The sequence below is a fragment of the Schistocerca nitens genome, chromosome 5, assembly GCF_023898315.1.
Source record: "Schistocerca nitens isolate TAMUIC-IGC-003100 chromosome 5, iqSchNite1.1, whole genome shotgun sequence".
Lineage (NCBI taxonomy): Eukaryota > Metazoa > Arthropoda > Insecta > Orthoptera > Acrididae > Schistocerca > Schistocerca nitens.
Window position 1 is genome coordinate 869715581 of NC_064618.1, and position 18301 is coordinate 869733881.

Below are 18301 nucleotides of genomic sequence, written 5' to 3' on the forward strand. Positions count from 1 at the left end.
CTTCGTTGTATGTTTTTTTTATTTTTTTATTATTTTTTAAATGTGTATTCCTCTGTTGTACAAAATTGGAAACGGATGCCAGAAACGGTTTCTTAGGCAAAACCATACAGCTGCTTGGGTGTCACGATTTGGTTTTTAAATGGCCTATTTAAACTTATTGTGGCAACAAATCTGACATTACCTTCCGGTCCACTGCTAGATCGTCCACCGTATACTACGCCAAAGTAGGACCATTTCGGATTGTTTTGGAATGAATCTTAATAAGCAATATGTTGAGAATGTTTTTCTGTATTATATTATGCAGTAGTACCATCAGATAGGTAAAATTTTTATGTTACTTAATGTTTCCTTTAACACTGAAATTGAATTTGGCTGAAAAACATGAAATGCCACTGTATTGTGTTCTGAGCAGTCAGGAATGAAGATATACCGGTAATTCAGATATTTGAGTTCGTTGTTGCCTTCAGCTCGGTACGTAATGTTGCTTGGATAAATTTCATCTTGAAACTCAAATGAACGATGGGAAAATCGCAAGTCGTGAGAAGTTCTTCCCCTTACAGGATTTTTGTGTGTCTGTATAAAACTGTTCCTGTTTATCTATGACGATACAAGTATCACAAAATATGTCAGTAAGCCCATCACTGTTCTTCTAGAGTAAGTCTGTCTATTTGAACACTGTTTCTATGGCTTACCAGTCTGAAATATGTTTATTAACGAATATTTTATCCCATTTACTACGGATCACTAGCTGTAATTGTGCAAATATAAGGGGGGGGGGGGTGAAATCATTCTTTTCCTTTTCTCCTAATTCTTATCAATGTTTCGTCTCAAAATTATTTTCATAACAATATTCATTGTGTGATTTAGGCCGACATCCACAACATGGCCTGTTTCCTATGCACTGTTCCCTACAACAGCATTAATACAGACTGTCAACATAACAAGGAAACCAGTGGAAGTAGTAATGACGACTTGATGGTAACCCGTATACAGTCCACCCTGACGCATGGAAACACTCAGTGTTGGAGATAAGGCATAACTGAAAACTTTTTAGAAACGGAAAGAATCTTCTTTCAGACTTACGTGATCAGTATTGGTAGCTGGAAATGGAATTACGTTTCAACGCGTAACAGCAATCGATCTGCCGCAAATTGTAGATCTCTACGGTGTTGCAGCATGCATTGAAATACGCACTGTTTTTTTGAAAGCTGTTGTCGTAATCAGCAAGTTCGCGATTGTCCTTTAGATGCCAAGCACCTGATTTAAAGGTAAAGTGTCTTAATGTCGTACAAGGAAATAAAAGCATACAGCGTGTGCTCACGATATCCATTCACACAAATTACTGCAGACTGGTTTCCGTTATTTCCTGATCTTCTCTTCAAAGTCCAAGTACACCAATAAATGATGCGCTTGGAAACTCCACAATATTACGTATTACTCACAATTTTCCAATCGCGGTGTAGTTGATATTTATATCAATACAAAAATGAAAATAAATGGGAAATTCTGTCTAAATCTGTGATTCCAGTTCGCGGTAATTTTCCTAACATTCATAAATGTATTTTCGATCTGCATCTAGTACATATCAAATAATTTCCAGCAGCTTGCAGCGAATGCATAAAGTGTTTCTTCTCGTTCTAGAGTGAATTTTGATTTTGTTTCACTGATTTCTGTATTAGCGTTTGTTATTGAGTTAAAAGACATACATTTGTATCTCATAATTCATTTATTACCATTCTGATGGTATGAAAACGCTATGAAAGAAAATCTAAGTATTAGTTTCGATTCAGTGCCAACAACAATTAGGAAGACTCCCATTGAACTTATGTACTCGTGTGTTAGTTATTGGTTCCACATATTGTTCTAAGTATTTTCTCCCGACTACGTCGAACTTTCCTCATACATTTGAGTGCCACCGACTACAGCACTGCTGGCGACGTGTACCTACCGTTAAGATAACACACCCTCCCAGAATGATCTCTCACCACGTACACGGGGGCGCCTGTTTGTCCTCCCAAACCACATGACGTCAAACCCAGTTGATGAGACTATCGGTCACGATGTTCGCATCGTAGTAAACACTACTCTAGTCTGTTCTAAGTTACTTTGCGATCGACACTGACGTAGCGCAATGCAGAGGCGCTGAGCAGAGTCGACACATCCCGCGTGGAACACACGTGTAGTCTTACATTTCATCCAGTATCTCGCAAACTATAAAACGAACAGAGATGGACTGACAACATTATGTTTTGGAGGAGGTACACTATGTTTTCGTATTATATCTGACCGGTAACAGATTTTTAAGTAATATAATGAGAGGTTTGTTTATCAAGTAACTTTCCCTCCTGACACGCACGTTTCATTTATTTTAAGACGCCTCTCGGAGAATTCCCGTTTTCAAGGTAGCTTTTCGTCTAGCATTGCATTCATACGTGATGCTTTCTATCTATGATGTACTGCATTATTCTGTTGCCTTTATTGTAGTATGTAAACATCCTCGTGGACTGAAAGAAAACCCTAAGAAAAAGTGTTTTTCAAGTTTGCTGTCAGCCATATGTAATGATCCATCATTAATTGCAAAATAATGCATGTTGTAATTTTCTTGCTCACCACGCTTCCCCCCAGCACAAAATTGGTGGTCCTTTGATGCCTCAGAATGTGTCGTACAAACCGATCCCTTGTTCTAGTCAGGTTGTGGAACACATTTCTCTTCTCCTCAATTGTATTCAGTACCTCCTCATTAGTTACGTTATCTACCCATCTAATCTTCAGCATTCTTCTGTAGCACCACGTCTCAAAAGCGTCTATTCTGTTCTTGTCTAAACTGTTTATCGTCCATGTTTCACATATTATGCAAACGAAATCTTGAGAATAAATCACAATTTTGTCTGCTACGAATTGCAACCCTGGAATGAGAAACAGGTCAAAAAATGGCTCTGAGCACTATGGGACTTAACATCTGAGGTCATCAGTCCCCTAGAACTTAGAACTACTTAAACCTAACTAATCTAATGACATCACACACATCCATGCTAGAGGCAGGATTCGAACCTGCGACCGTAACCGTCGCGCGGTTCCAGACTAAAGCGCCTAGAACCGCTCGGCCACACCGGCCGGCTAGAAACAGGTCACTTCCATCGACTCTTATAATTTCTATCTGGTTTCTCGTTGACATTATCAATGGGGATAAATGAGATCTGTTGATTTAAAACGTGTGGAAGATTACAAATTTTCTTTATTCGCCGGCCGAAGTGGCCGAGCGGTTCTAGGCGCTACAGTCTCGAACCGCGCGACCGCTACGGTCGCAGGTTCGAATCCTGCCTCGGGCATGCATGTTTGTGATGTCCTTAGGTTAGTTAGGTTTAAGTAGTTCTAAGTTCTAGGGGACTGATGACCTCAGAAGTTAAGTCCCATAGTTCTCAGAGCCATTTGAACCATTTGAATTTCTTTATTCGGTGCCCATTTCTTGGGATCAATCTAAAAGTTGTTCAGTGCATGATATTCATTACACTTTGTCGTATATTTGAGCTAAGTCGCGCTCATCAAATAAAAAATCCAAAGTGAAAATCGTTTTTGGTTGTCAACGTTCAACCCTAATCAAATTATTGTGGGAAAATGAGTACTGTAACAATATTTCATTAGTGATTAACTTTGTCTTTTCAAAGGTTATTCAAAGTTTGATGACTGATGACCATAGCTGTTAAGTCCCATAGTGCTCAGAGCCATTCAAAGTTTGATAGTGAAAAGTGAAATACTTTGACACTTAACGCTACGTGAATCAGAGATATTCTTAAAGCTGTTGCACGCTTGATTGTCTAGTAGTACGCGTGAGCATCTTTGGTTGCCCTCACAACAGAAACTAACTGAAATATACCCAAATACGAAAAGTGGCTTGAAATTCAATTTCCAACAGGGATCTGTACGAGAGGATAAAAGCTATTGGTGCTCGTTCATCCTTTTTGAAAATAAGAACCTTCAAAAATATTGAGAATAATTCATCGGAAGAGACGCTACTAACTATCGGTCCATTCAATATAACTGATAGCACGGTCGGGCTCATCTGTGGATACTCTAACTCCGTGGCTAGTACGTGTCCAGGTGCCCGCGCGTCGCAGAGCTTGGGTCTCGGTTTGTGACCTGCGGCTCAATTTTAAATTATCGTGAGAGACGCTGTGGCCGACGTCGCTACAGCAGTGTAACACCGGTTCCCGTCAGATCATCCAAGTTAAGCGCTGTCGGGCTGGGCTAGCAATTGGGTGGGTGACCATCCGGTTTGCCGAGGGCTGTTGGCAAGCGGGGTGCACTCAGCCCTTGTCTGGCAAAATTTGAGGAGCTACTTGATTGAGAAGTAGCGGTTCCGGTCTCGTAAACTGACATACGGTCGGGAAAGCGGTGTGATGACCACACGCCCCTCCAAATCGGCGGCCGGTCGGTACGGTTGGGCCTTCCGAGGCCTGTTCGGACGCAGCGAGAGACGCTGTGGTAGTACTTAATTAGTTCTGTGCAGAACTGCACTTTCGGGTGAACATCAGATAGTATCCTCCCCATTCGATCCGGTTAGCGAGTGTTTGTGTGCCACCCTAAATAAAACTGTGTGTCTAGCTGAGAAGTGAACTTTCCACTTTCAGCTCAGCTAAACTGTTTTGGATTAGTCCAGCTAATGTTTGATAGAGGCAGAATTAGCAGGGCTGTGAACAGGATTTTCATTCTGAACGATGTTTGATGTCCAACAAAGGAAACAACTTCGCAAAAACATTAGGCATCTTGTGCGTATGATACGAATGTATGATTTCTTTCTTTCAACTTTGGTTAACTAATTTTAGCAGCTACTTCCTCACGAACTCACAGTATCAAGGTTTTATTTTTTCAGCTACGGAGAGGTGGGAACGTGTGGAAGTGGGATGCAGACTGCAGTTAGCTCGTTGACGATTATTTTCACATTACCTACCTGAGTAGATAGCAGGATTTTGTTGCGTAACTGGCAATAAGTGTCTAAACAAAACCTCATAGACTCAAACCAAATCTAATAACTTCTCTCACTACATCTGGCGCATTTACTAAATTCTAACGTGACGTTTACAGTAACTTTGGAAGCAAAGCAAATTCTTTCCGGTCTAAAATCATTAAATTTTACTTCCTTACTTTCCCGAGTTAATTATTTGCGCTCATTCACGGTCGCAATTCGATATTTAAATCTTTTCGGGACCGGTTTCGTTACGGATTCTTCTCCAACACCCTACCTCCAGAAACATGCCGTCTTTTCGAGCCGTGCAAGGTAGCAGCCCAAATGAAAGTAGCACATAACTGAATTATGACAGCCTTGTAAGCAACACAGCTCCTCTAATTGCTCACCTCTTTCGGCCAGTCCTCGAGGAGGGAGTCAGTTCCAACTGAACTTTTTCTCGACAATTAGAGTATCACAAAAATTTCCAAGGGGAAGTTCGTATATACGATGTTACATAATTAATGAAATAAGAAACCTTATGGGTTCTGTATTATCTGTATAACGTGGTCAGTACATGAGAGCCACAGCTTCTTAAATATTGGATAATCCATCGGTGGACGGGAAAACATCTTTTCAGGTCTACAGTGTCCGTAGCAGCAAGGAAAGAAAGTGAAAGGTGGTTCACCAGCAGAGAATTCAGAGGTGCTAGGTGAAGAGAGGGTGCATAAATTTAGGTTTTCTTGTGAACGCAACCGGCCGCGAAGTGGCTCAAATGGGTCTAAGCACTATGGGACTTAACATCTGAGGTCAGCAGTCCCCTAGAACTTAGAACTTCTTAAACCTAACTAACCTAAGGACATCACACACATCCATGCCCGAGGCAGGATTCGAACCTGCGACCGTAGCAGCAGCGCGGTTCCGGACTGAAGCGCCTAGAACCGCTCGACCGCAGCGGCCGGCTGGCTGCGAAATGTTCGAAGTGCAGTAATTAGCGCGCGACATCACTCCACACCCCTACAACCACCATGAACATCGGTTTCTTTTGTTCACTGGTGGCTTTATGCCTACAAAATTCTCCAACTTCTTCACAAACGACCCTCTGGTATCTAACTTTCGCCGCTCTGTCATACACTCCTGGAAATGGAAACAAGAACACATTGACACCGGTGTGTCAGACCCACCATACTTGCTCCGGACACTGCGAGAGGGCTGTACAAGCAATGATCACACGCACGGCACAGCGGACACACCAGGAACCGCGGTGTTGGCCGTCGAATGGCGCTAGCTACGCAGCATTTGTGCACCGCCGCCGTCAGTGTCAGCCAGTTTGCCGTGGCATACGGAGCTCCATCGCAGTCTTTAACACTGGTAGCATGCCGCGACAGCGTGGACGTGAACCGTATGTGCAGTTGACGGACTTTGAGCGAGGGCGTATAGTGGGCATGCGGGAGGCCGGGTGGACGTACCGCCGAATTGCTCAACACGTGGGGCGTGAGGTCTCCACAGTACATCGATGTTGTCGCCAGTGGTCGGCGGAAGGTGCACGTGCCCGTCGACCTGGGACCGGACCGCAGCGACGCACGGATGCACGCCAAGACCGTAGGATCCTACGCAGTGCCGTAGGGGACCGCACCGCCACTTCCCATCAAATTAGGGACACTGTTGCTCCTGGGGTATCGGCGAGGACCATTCGCAACCGTCTCCATGAAGCTGGGCTACGGTCCCGCACACCGTTAGGCCGTCTTCCGCTCACGCCCCAACATCGTGCAGCCCGCCTCCAGTGGTGTCGCGACAGGCGTGAATGGAGGGACGAATGGAGACGTGTCGTCTTCAGCGATGAGAGTCGCTTCTGCCTTGGTGCCAATGATGGTCGTATGCGTGTCTGGCGCCGTGCAGGTGAGCGCCACAATCAGGACTGCATACGACCGAGGCACACAGGGCCAACACCCGGCATCATGGTGTGGGGAGCGATCTCCTACACTGGCCGTACACCACTGGTGATCGTCGAGGGGACACTGAATAGTGCACGGTACATCCAAACCGTCATCGAACCCATCGTTCTACCATTCCTAGACCGGCAAGGGAACTTGCTGTTCCAACAGGACAATGCACGTCCGCATGTATCCCGTGCCACCCAACGTGCTCTAGAAGGTGTAAGTCAACTACCCTGGCCAGCAAGATCTCCGGATCTGTCCCCCATTGAGCATGTTTGGGACTGGATGAAGCGTCGTCTCACGCGGTCTGCACGTCCAGCACGAACGCTGGTCCAACTGAGGCGCCAGGTGGAAATGGCATGGCAAGCCGTTCCACAGGACTACATCCAGCATCTCTACGATCGTCTCCATGGGAGAATAGCAGCCTGCATTGCTGCGAAAGGTGGATATACACTGTACTAGTGCCGACATTGTGCATGCTCTGTTGCCTGTGTCTATGTGCCTGTGGTTCTGTCAGTGTGATCATGTGATGTATCTGACCCCAGGAATGTGTCAATAAAGTTTCCCCTTCCTGGGACAATGAATTCACGGTGTTCTTATTTCAATTTCCAGGAGTGTATTCCCTCCCACCCTACATACAAAACAAGCCAAGCCCTGCACCTTACCTTACTATCTTTGTGGGCTCTCTGAACACGCCTGCTCTTTCTCTGAGCAGCATTACTAAATTCGCACTCTTCTGCTGCATCTGAGTACTAAATATCAGACTTTGTCCAGTCACTTTGAGCAATAACAGAGAAGTATATCTCATCTCTGTCTTCTGTGTCACAGAACTGCTCAAGCTGTGAGACAGAATGGTAAGTAAAATGTTGCTCCTGAGTAATATACGGCATATAACCAAAAGTATCTGGGCACTTGTTCAAATGGCTCTGAGCACTATGGGACATAACTGCTGTGGTCATCAGTCCCCTAGAACTAAGAACTACTTAAACCTAACTAACCTAAGGACATCACACACATCCATGCCCGAGGCAGGATTCGAACCTGCGACCGTAGCGGTCACGCGGTTCCAGACTGTAGCGCCTAGAACCGCACGGCCACTCCAGCCGGCTGGGCAGTTGTTACTAGACATTAGTATGAGGTGCGCCTAGCTTCCGCCATTATGACGTCTTGAACTCTGCTTGGGACACTTTCAGTATTGTGTGAATATCTACGGAGGAATGGCAGCCCTTTGTTTCTCAACAGCCGAAAGCTCAGAGGGTAGTGTCGTTTGACGGTGGGGTCTGGAGCGAAGTGGGCTGTCTGACTCATTTCAAAAGTGTGCCACACGATTCTGGTCGATACTCTGGGCAGGCCACACCAGGAATGTTATCGTCCAGTAACGATGGCCTCACAGATGCTGCATTGTCACAAGGTGCGTTATCATGCTGATAAAGTCGTCGCCTCCGACCTGCTCTTCGGCTGTACGTAGTAGACAATGCTCATATCGTTCGGCACTTAGCGTTTTCTTAAGAGCAACAAAGGGATCACTTCCTATCGACTAAAAACACGCCAGTCCCGCGACACCACCCCCTCCGTACATCCTGTTGTCACTACACCTGATGGCAGCTAACTTTCTGCAGGCGTTCGCCAAACCCAAACCCTTCCAGAAGATGCCCACAGGATACAGTGTGGTTCGTCACGGCACATCACTCGTTTCGTCCTTTACTGCTTGTAGCGTCGTTCTTTACACGCCTGAAGGTCGCTTGGTACTGATCACTGAAGTTTGTCGCTTACAAGCAGCTGCTCGATCGTTGCACCCCGTTACTTCTAACTCACTACACACAGTCATTGTGTTAGTTGCAGTTCTGGTTGTACTTCGCAACTCCTAGTTTCATGAGACATAGTACAACTATCCTGCGCAATACTCGACGATAGCTGTCCGGTAGATGAGGGCTGCTTGGTAGTGGGTCAGCTGTGGCTGTTCCTTCGCGTTTCCATTTTAGAGTCACATCATCAGTAGTCGACTCTACCAGCTTTAGAAGCGTTGAGTGTCTCTAATATATTTATTGCTTATGTGACATCTACCTCTACATCTGCAAACATACTACGTAAGCCACTGCAAGGTGCATGGTGGAGGGTACCACGTATCTCTGCAAGTCTTTTCCTTTCCTGCTCCACTCGCAAATAGAGCGAGGGAAAAGACTATCTATAAGCCCCCGTAAGAAACGTAATTTTTCTCATCTTATCGGCTTCAGATATTGTCCTCGTCACTACAAATATATTTGCAATTGCATGTTTTCGATTAACTCTCCGTCAATTGGACTTAAATTTCACCTACGGCCTACCTTAACATTTTTTATTATTTTCTGTGTGTTCTTTACTGACCCATCTATCGTTGAATCATTCACAAAACGTGGAGCAGGAAATTTTCATACCAAGGCGAACCGACATCCTACGACAGTTCAAGACAAGAAAAACCCGTCGGTCCTTCGCGTATACCGTTGTGAACGAAATTACACACAACAAGAAAGGAAACAACAGGATACGCGATCACACGTTAAACGAGGCACTACGCACGCACCCCCCGCTCCCTCCCCACAAACAAACACACACACACACACACGCATGTACAATGTCCAGAGCGTTATTCGGAAATAGCAACGTACCTTCGGGGATATTCGTTCCCACGCGAGATTGTGCTTACGTCTAACGCAAAACAACCTACACATATTTTACGACCCTAATATTCTGATGTTAGCACACAGTCGAAATTAAAGCAAAAAACTTGGACAGGAGACGTGTGTTGCGGTTTATCACCTCGCCAGCGAGGAGGTCGTTAGAGATGGAACAGGCAGTGGACCTCGAAACGTATTGGTGGTGTTCTTTTCAATGAAACCATCCCGGCACTTGCTGTAACTGATCTATGGAAACCACGGAGAACCTTAATATGGACTGCTGGACAAATATTTGAATCCCATTGCTCTCAAATGCGAGTCCAACCACATAATCAATCTGTCACCTGGCTCCGTAAGACTTGGCGCGTCATCGCTGTCCAAGAATTAGGCTTGATCGTTGCAGCGCAAATCCTGTATCTAGATACAACACTGACCATTCCTTTTCCTTTTTAACCTAATACACCCACGGGGCTTAATTTGTGTCACAGTCATAATTAACACCACATTACATATTGACTGAATTACTGGAATATTTCTGGTAGTAAAGTGTCCGTTTAGAATTAACTGAAAGTGAGGAACCGAGGTAAAGTTATGAGCAAATTTTCTTAAGAAACCCGTCCATAGATAGAATATGAGTCGTTCGAAATCCAAACACGCAAGAAATATTTAAAGAGGGGAGACATACATAGTCAAGGCTATCTTGTCACAAACTACGATAGACCGCAGATGTGTCGGAAATTCAATTAATGGCTCGCTTGGAAGAAAATACAGAAACCGTCAACATCTCTGTAACAATCTTCATTGGCTGCTGCACTTCCTCGTAGACGAGGCATTACCATTACTCGCTGTCACAAAACAGGTAATTCTGAGTGAAGAATAGTTGCCCAATGCTTAGTCAAAGCACATAAAGCAGATAAGAGCCCTTGAGAACATCGTTGCTACGTAGTCTTTGTTCCCCGGTTACGCCATAACAGTCACACTTTTTAATAATACAACGATTGACAAAAATCACATTCTGTGATATATACACTCCTGGAAATGGAAAAAAGAACACATTGACACCGGTGTGTCAGACCCACCATACTTGCTCCGGACACTGCGAGAGGGCTGTACAAGCAATGATCACACGCACGGCACAGCGGACACACCAGGAACCGCGGTGTTGGCCGTCGAATGGCGCTAGCTGCGCAGCATTTGTGCACCGCCGCCGTCAGTGTCAGCCAGTTTGCCGTGGCATACGGAGCTCCATCGCAGTCTTTAACACTGGTAGCATGCCGCGACAGCGTGGACGTGAACCGTATGTGCAGTTGACGGACTTTGAGCGAGCGCGTATAGTGGGCATGCGGGAGGCCGGGTGGACGTACCGCCGAATTGCTCAACACGTGGGGCGTGAGGTCTCCACAGTACATCGATGTTGTCGCCAGTGGTCGGCGGAAGGTGCACGTGCCCGTCGACCTGGGACCGGACCGCAGCGACGCACGGATGCACGCCAAGACCGTAGGATCCTACGCAGTGCCGTAGGGGACCGCACCGCCACTTCCCAGCAAATTAGGGACACTGTTGCTCCTGGGGTATCGGCGAGGACCATTCGCAACCGTCTCCATGAAGCTGGGCTACGGTCCCGCACACCGTTAGGCCGTCTTCCGCTCACGCCCCAACATCGTGCAGCTCGCCTCCAGTGGTGTCGCGACAGGCGTGAATGGAGGGACGAATGGAGACGTGTCGTCTTCAGCGATGAGAGTCGCTTCTGCCTTGGTGCCAATGATGGTCGTATGCGTGTTTGCCGCCGTGCAGGTGAGCGCCACAATCAGGACTGCATACGACCGAGGCACACAGGGCCAACACCCGGCATCATGGTGTGGGGAGTGATCTCCTACACTGGCCGTACACCACTGGTGATCGTCGAGGGGACACTGAATAGTGCACGGTACATCCAAACCGTCATCGAACCCATCGTTCTACCATTCCTAGACCGGCAAGGGAACTTGCTGTTCCAACAGGACAATGCACGTCCGCATGTATCCCGTGCCACCCAACGTGCTCTAGAAGGTGTAAGTCAACTACCCTGGCCAGCAAAATCTCCGGATCTGTCCCCCATTGAGCATGTTTGGGACTGGATGAAGCGTCGTCTCACGCGGTCTGCACGTCCAGCACGAACGCTGGTCCAACTGAGGCGCCAGGTGGAAATGGCATGGCAAGCCGTTCCACAGGACTACATCCAGCATCTCTACGATCGTCTCCATGGGAGAATAGCAGCCTGCAGTGCTGCGAAAGATGGATATACACTGTACTAGTGCCGACATTGTGCATGCTCTGTTGCCTGTGTCTATGTGCCTGTGGTTCTGTCAGTGTGATCATGTGATGTATCTGACCCCAGTAATGTGTCAATAAAGTTTCCCCTTCCTGGGAAAATGAATTCACGGTGTTCTTATTTCAATTTCCAGGAGTGTATGTAATGGATCTGTTGAATCACTCTAACCTAACATTTTTCAGTCGAACAGATTTTGTCGATGACTACGGAACACTTGATGAAACTGAAACTAGATGGAATATATGGTAGAGCACTTGCCCGCGGAAGGCAAAGGTCCCGAGTTCGAGTCTCGGTCGGGCACACAGTTTTAATCAGCCAGGAAGTTTCATATCAGCGCACACTCCGCTGCAGAGTGAAAATCTCATTCTGCAGACTTGATGAAACTATTCACCAGCCTACAAAGAATTCTCACAATCAGAAAAGTCTACACTGTCCAGCGCTGTTGAAGTTCCTCGCTTTAGTGGCAGGAGAGTCGATGACGTCGGAGACGGCAGACTGCCGCGGCGGCCTCATTGGCGCTCCTGCGTCCCAGAGTCGCGAATGGACGGCTGGCTGTTTTTGGCCTCGCCACGGAACATGTCTTCTGCAACGCGAGTGCGTTATGTTCGACACAACGGACGCCTGGAGCCGACGTCACGTTAATAACAGCTTCTCCACTAACAAGCAGCGGCAGTAACTGCTGCCGTAAAACCCCACGTCACTGCGAAAGAAATAACAATGACGCGAGACGCGCCTTTCGTACCCGTCGCGACACATGGTCGTGTTTCCAACGCTGTAACCGCGGGGAGGAATTTACTGTCCACGTGAGTCATAAAATGCCTTTGCTGAACATTGTCACTGAACGAGTCATGATACGAATTGACGAAGTTAAGCTACGGGTATAAAAAGCATTAATAATTAAATACCAACAAACAGAGTCCTATTACACTAATCACGGATTGTTACCATGAAGCAAATGGAAATATTCAATTCTTGAAACGAGGCAATCACTAATCAAAATTATTTTTAACTTTGTTCTGAGTATATAGGTATCATCGCTTTCTCGTTTTACGTGCCTGTTGAAGACTACTGCACCTGAGTACAGAAATCTAGTGTGGAACCTGCATAAGGGGATAAAAACTACGTTAATTTTTCATTGTGATTCTATAAATTGTAGTTCAACATGAACCGATTTTCTTAATTATCGACATATACAATCAAGGACTAAATGTAATGAGAAGTGAGTGGGACTAGTAATATACTTGAAGAAGTCTTTGTTCGACCTGTATTTCAGACAATACTTTTCACTTTGCTTTTCTTGAATAAATTATTTACTTATTTCCCTTGCATTTCACGGGAAGATAATTCCATAAGATAACGTGAGCAAAAAGTGCAGAAAATTAGGTAGTCCCCTAGTCTTCAAATTACGGTTTTAGGAGATATTTCTCAGTCTTCAATACGTAGACCTGGACTATATGATTAACTTACCTAAGTGTTCACTATTTTAGCTCTGCACTCTTCATACTTATTCGAGCAACCTTATAAGTTTACAGATACTTACAATAATATACTTCAGTGTACTACAAACTGTGGTGTCACCGCCAGACACCACACTTGCTAGGTGGTAGCCTTTAAATCGGCCGCGGTCCGTTAGTATACGTCGGACCCGCGTGTCGCCACTATCAGTGATTGCAGACCGAGCGCCGCCACACGGCAGGTCTAGAGAGACGTCCTAGCACTCGTCCCAGTTGTACAGCCGACTTTGCTAGCGATGGTTCACTGACAAATTACGCTCTCATTTGCCGAGACGATAGTTAGCATAGCCTTCAGCTACGTCATTTGCTACGACCTAGCAAGGCGCCATTATCATTTGCTATTTATATTGTGATGCATGTACCGTCAGACCGATGTTCACCAATTATGGATTAAAGTGAAGTATTCCAGCAGCTACGTACTTTTCTTGATAGTATAATTACTTTACCTGTTCCAGACCTCACGCCAACCTGCGTGAGCTTAAACGCGTACCTTTCGGCTTCCTCCAAACCCCATGAATTGGCTACTGCCAATTCACAACACAAACATTATGTTGCTAATAATATTTCTTAATCAAATCGTTATAGTTACAAAAATTGTGAATGTTAACTAGTAATAGCCTACGAAAAAGGAGACCAAGTTTCATCATTAAAAAAATCAGTGCTACAGAAACGAAAAATAAGATATTGAAAATTCGAACACGAAAAAATAGATTTATAAAACAGCTGTCTTAAAGAAATGAATGGATTGCTATATCGGATTAACGGAGCATACATGTTAAAATGGTTCGTATTTATGACCAAACTAACATAAAATTTCGATGTACTGTTGAAGTTAATACTGAGAAAATTTATTTTCGAAATTGAAGAGGAAAGGTGAGTATACACTTACGGGCTTAGGAACACGACTGGATAACTACTACAACTCTTAGGCAGTAATTTAGTATTTTCGAGAGTGCAAGCAGCTAACAACATATCACCGCACCAAAGGGACGGCCGGCATCGGGTATGTATATCCACATACATACTGCGCAAGCCAACATGTGATATGTTGTACATTGCTATTCATTTTTTTTCTTTTCCCAGACGCAAACAGAACGAGGGAGTGTGTGTACGATTCGGTACAAGCTCTGATTTCTCTTGTCGTGTCTTCGAAGCTCCAACGCAGATGTACGTTGAAACTGTAGTATCGTTCTGCAGTCTGTCGCGATAGTTGGCTCTTTAAACTTTTTCAGGGATAACTGTTTACATTCAGCAAGCAGTTCCGTAATACTTGCATGTTGATCGAACATATCGTTAACTAATCTAGCAGTAGGTCTATGAATTGCTGCTGTGTCTTCCAAACACTTGAGTGGTTACCAGGAATGGGTCGCGCAGGTGCTCTTTACCAGTTCTCTTTTACAGATGAGCTGCGCTTTCCTAGAATTCTCTCAACAAACCTAAGTCGACCATTCACCTTCCCTACAACCGACCTTACATGTTGTTTTGATTTCATATCACTTTGCAACGCTGTACTAACCACTCAATCGACGCAGCATACAACTAATGCAGTATTCGAACACTACATGATTATTTTTCCTGTTTATCTGCAATAACTTCAGTTTTTATACACTTAAGGCAAGCTGTCATCTCATGACACCAAATGTAAATTTTGTAGCGTGCGACACCACATTTTAACTTTAAATAGTCTAATCTGTCCTGAGGTGCCCGTAGGCTACTGTTATTGCACGGAGATTATGTGCTAGTCCCACCTAAACAGTAACAATCAATCATACTTTTTTAACAATATCTTGAGTAGTGATACACCAATACTGGTTCAAGAAAATCTTTACAAATTCTTTACAATTCTGACATATTTCTGAAGTTCTCCAGTGGACTTCTTACACAGTCCACTTTTATCTTCGCAGTGTTCAGGGAGAAGGCATCAAACTGATTAACGAAAGATACTGGATGTAATTTGGTATCGTTTGCAAAGGTATGAAATTTATATCGTTTTAAATATTGATCCTCATTTAAACTCTCTTCCCCATAAATACTGCTTTCTTTTAGAAATCATCGCTACTCCGCTAATGAAGTTCTGGTCGGAACATCAGATTGCTCCACCATAAAACACTTCGATATGGAATCAAACCACAGGGAGAGAAATTCTCGAAACTAGTAGCCAATGGACGTAATGCAGAATCGTCACGAACAATAGTAACAGTAAGCAACGCTTGACCAGCTTCAACATCAGTCAATGCAAAATCAGCAAGACCACCACAAACACTATTACTGATGTTCTACATGGTCCATCAGGGTTTCGCTGTGACCGTGTTGATTTTGCATTGAGTGATGTTGATGTTAAAGGAGGTTAAGAGTGGCTTACTGTCCCTATTGTTGGTGTCGATTCCGAATTACGTTCATTGGCTGCTAGTTTCGAAAATTCCTCTTCCTGTGATGTGATTTATGGTAACATAACATAAAATTTCAATAAGAACTGATAATTCGGGGAATTTTTTGTTGTTGATAAAGCTACACTCCTGGAAATGGAAAAAAGAACACATTGACACCGGTGTGTCAGACCCACCATACTTGCTCCGGACACTGCGAGAGGTCTGTACAAGCAATGATCACACGCACGGCACAGCGGACACACCAGGAACCGCGGTGTTGGCCGTCGAATGGCGCTAGCTGCGCAGCATTTGTGCACCGCCGCCGTCAGTGTCAGCCAGTTTGCCGTGGCATACGGAGCTCCATCGCAGACTTTAACACTGGTAGCATGCCGCGACAGCGTGGACGTGAACCGTACGTGCAGTTGACGGACTTTGAGCGAGGGCGTATAGTGGGCATGCGGGAGGCCGGGTGGACGTACCGCCGAATTGCTCAACACGTGGGGCGTGAGGTCTCCACAGTACATCGATGTTGTCGCCAGTGGTCGGCGGAAGGTGCACGTGCCCGTAGACCTGGAACCGGACCGCAGCGACGCACGGATGCACGCCAAGACCGTAGGATCCTACGCAGTGCCGTAGGGGACCGCACCGCCACTTCCCAGCAAATTAGGGACACTGTTGCTCCTGGGGTATCGGCGAGGACCATTCGCAACCGTCTCCATGAAGCTGGGCTACGGTCCCGCACACCGTTAGGCCGTCTTCCGCTCACGCTCCAACATCGTGCAGCCCGCCTCCAGTGGTGTCGCGACAGGCGTGAATGGAGGGACGAATGGAGACGTGTCGTCTTCAGCGATGAGAGTCGCTTCTGCCTTGGTGCCAATGATGGTCGTATGCGTGTTTGGCGCCGTGCAGGTGAGCGCCACAATCAGGACTGCATACGACCGAGGCACACAGGGCCAACACCCGGCATCATGGTGTGGGGAGCGATCTCCTACACTGGCCGTACACCACTGGTGATCGTCGAGGGGACACTGAATAGTGCACGGTACATCCAAACCGTCATCGAACCCATCGTTCTACCATTCCTAGACCGGCAAGGGAACTTGCTGTACCAACAGGACAATGCACGTCCGCATGCATCCCGTGCCACCCAACGTGCTCTAGAAGGTGTAAGTCAACTACCCTGGCCAGCAAGATCTCCGGATCTGTCCCCCATTGAGCATGTTTGGGACTGGATGAAGCGTCGTCTCACGCGGTCTGCACGTCCAGCACGAACGCTGGTCCAACTGAGGCGCCAGGTGGAAATGGCATGGCAAGCCGTTCCACAGGACTACATCCAGCATCTCTAGGATCGTCTCCATGGGAGAATAGCAGCCTGCATTGCTCGAAAGGTGGATATACACTGTACTAGTGCCGACATTGTGCATGCTCTGTTGCCTGTGTCTATGTGCCTGTGGTTCTGTCAGTGTGATCATGTGATGTATCTGACCCCAGGAATGTGTCAATAAAGTTTCCCCTTCCTGGGACAATGAATTCACGGTGTTCTTATTTCAATTTCCGGGAGTGTATATGTATGCACAGTCGTCGCATTCGTAAATTACCTAAAGATAACACTGTATCTGCTTTTATTAGATGTCAAAGAATGTCTATGAAGTATATAACAGCCTCTTGAACACCCTCTAGCCCGCTTCTGGGATAACTCGCGCTTTGATATTTTTTTTTGACAATGTACTCTCATGGACGGAACTTTAACCTGTGTTACTTGATCTCACATACTGTTAGTATTATTCGTGATTGACACTGATCATGATTAACACTGCAGTGGATGACTACATTGATAACTGATAGTAAAACGAGAACCATTCACTACAGGGCAGAGGGGGGGAGAGGGGGTACGTAACATTTTGGTGTGGTAGGGAAAAGGGTTGGTGGGTATGTCTGTACACTGACAGACCTAAAACACATGACGCGGTAAGGAAAATATACAGTCTGAGCATAGATCAATGGGAAACATTCTAGCGATGATATGGCCCGCAATGGGGAAATTGGGTGATGTAAGCGACTCTGACAAAGGGCAGATTGTAACGGTCTGGGCATGTCGGGAACGGCGAAGCTGTCCGGCTCCTCGCATGGTACTGTGGTGAGCAGATGGTGGATAGTGAAACCACGACAAGGCGGAGACGTGTTGGACGTCGGCGTCTCACCACAGAACGTGGAGGCTTGGCTAATCCTTAGAACAGGTTGGGCGATGGTCAGCGGCAGATCTGGCAACAGCGTACAGTGGTGGTGCAGGCACAGGTGCTTGGAGCAGACGATTCAGTGACCATGGCGCTCCGCAGCAGACGACCCCCGAGAGGTCCCACGTTGACTCAGTCTCATTGGATCAACAGAAACGTGTCACCTGGTGGGGTGTATCATATTTCTCGCTACACCATTCGATCGTAGTGTCCGGGCACACTATCATCCAGGCGAACGGCTGCCCGAAATATACACTCGCCAGTGGGGGCGCTATTTATGCTATGGGGAGGAGGAGGAAGTGGGTGGGGGGAGGGTGACGTTGGGCTGGTACGTATGTTA